The sequence below is a fragment of the Anastrepha obliqua genome, chromosome 6 (assembly GCF_027943255.1).
Source record: "Anastrepha obliqua isolate idAnaObli1 chromosome 6, idAnaObli1_1.0, whole genome shotgun sequence".
NCBI classification, from domain to species: Eukaryota; Metazoa; Arthropoda; class Insecta; order Diptera; family Tephritidae; genus Anastrepha; species Anastrepha obliqua.
The window spans coordinates 43,750,898-43,753,203 of record NC_072897.1 but is presented as its reverse complement, the minus strand read 5'-3'; positions in this window follow the sequence as shown (position 1 = coordinate 43,753,203).

Genomic DNA, 2,306 nt, shown 5'->3' with positions numbered 1-2,306 from the left:
AGAACCAACATATGTGGGACCAACCTCGAAGAATGTACTCGATTTAACACTCTACACAAGCAGGCATGTTATGGTTCAGGAATGGGAAGTGTTGAGTAGGCCCTCATTCTCTGATCACAGATACATAAGCTTTCAAGTTATATTCCGCTCAAAAAACAAGCTTACATACTTTAGAAATCCTAAGAATACCAACTGGGACTTGTATAGGGATATGCTATCAAAAACACCAATGATACCCCGGAAATACAAGTCACACGTCGCACTTGAGAAAGGGGTTGAATTGTTTGCAACTACTCTTGTCAAAGCCTTTAAAAGATCCTGCCCTCCAACACGTAATAGACGCAAGGTGAAGCCTCTCTGGTGGAACAGGGAATTAGGAGCACAAAGACGTAGAGCACATGAATTCTATAGGTTAGCCAAAGTTGCTGACAATGAGTTCTGTTGGAAAGAGTATAAGGATCTACTAAAAGTATACAAAAAAGAGATACGTAAAGCCAAGAGAGAATCTTGGAAAGACTTCTGTAGCAGTATGGAAGACACTAACGATGTGGCTAGACTCAGGAAACTGCTATCCAAGAATTCGTCTATGCCAAGAACAATACGAAAAATTAACGGGGAGTGGGCTGACAGCTGTGAGGACTCTCTAGAAGACCTAGTCAGTACACATTTTCCAGGGTGTGCGGACACTGCAGATCTCGAACCTAGAGGAGATATTGTGCACGAAATCCCGGCAAACGTAATTACAACCAACAAAATAGAATGGGCTATACAAAGTTTCGACCCATATAAATCGCCAGGACTGGATGGAATCTTCCCAGCCATGCTTACACTAAAGGAAGATCCACTGAAACTGCACTTCACTCACTTGTACTAAACATAGAAAAGGCGTTAGAATATAAGGAGTATGCTCTAGGAGTATTTCTAGATATATCAGGGGCCTTTAACAACGTGACAAAAGATGCTATTTTAAATAGCATAGAGTCACTTAATGTGCAACCCGCGGTTTATCTATGGATAAGGCAGCTATTAGCTAGCAGAAAGATAAGAGCGGAGTGGAACGATGCGAGCGTCACCAAATATGCATGCAGAGGTACTCCGCAAGGTGGGGTACTATCGCCGCTATTATGGTTACTAGTAGCAAATGAAATTCTTAAGAAACTTGACAGAGGGGCACCTAAACTAGTGGCATATGCCGATGACATAGCTATAGTAGTTACGGGAAAGTACCTGAACACCATCAGTAATCACAAAGTTCCGGCGTGGAACCTCCCGAAGCTAGGCAACAACGAACTACTTCTCAAAGATTATGCAAGGTACCTCGGAGTAATACTGGACAGCAAATTGCTGTGGAAGCACAACGTTGAGGAGAGGGTGAAAAAGGCTAGTAATGCGTTGTACGCATGTAAAAGAATGCTGGGCGTTACTTGGGGTCTATCACCCTCCCTGACGCATTGGTGCTACACAGCAGTAGTCAGACCGATATTGCTGTACGGAACCTTAGTATGGTGGGCTGCGACAAAAAACCTGACATACTTAATGCCGCTGGAAAGGATTCAACGACTCGCTGCTCTGTGCATAACAGGAGCGATGAAGACCACTCCAACGGCGGCGCTGGAAATGATACTCAGCATGCCACCTATTGACCTCATGGCGGAAAACCTGGCAGCGAAATCCACGAGGAGGCTAATGGCTGCGGGGGTATTCACCCGTAGAACCTTCGGTCACAGCTCAATAGGAAAGTGGAGCTCAGGTGGCACAGACTACATGACTCCATACTTTAATTGGGAGAGAAGGTTTCGCACTACAATTGAAGAGGAGGGATCAAGCTGCCAGACCACAGCAGTATTTTCCAAGCGAAAGTTTTTGCTGTGGGGAAGGCCGCGGAGCTAGCCTTTTCTAGAACAAGAAAGAACTCAACAATTAATATATACGTGGATAGTCAAGCAGCAATAAGAGCAATAAGCTCATATTGTATTAAGTCCAAAAATGTTCGACGGAGCAGGGAGGCCATAGAAAGGCTAGCCGGAAACAATAGGTTGCATATCTACTGGATACCTGGTCACAAAGGCATTATAGGGAACGAAATAGTAGATGAGATAGCAAAAAGTGCTGTGAGACTACCATTTGAACAAGAGAACGACATAACGAGACCGCTAAACACAATATACAATGAAATGGACGACCACATGAAAAGGCTAGTGGAAGCTAGGTGGACTAACCTGACCACATGCAAAACAGCAAAAGTCATGTGTAGAACTAACGACAAAAAACTTACTCAATTCGTACTTACGCTCTCGCGAAAGGAA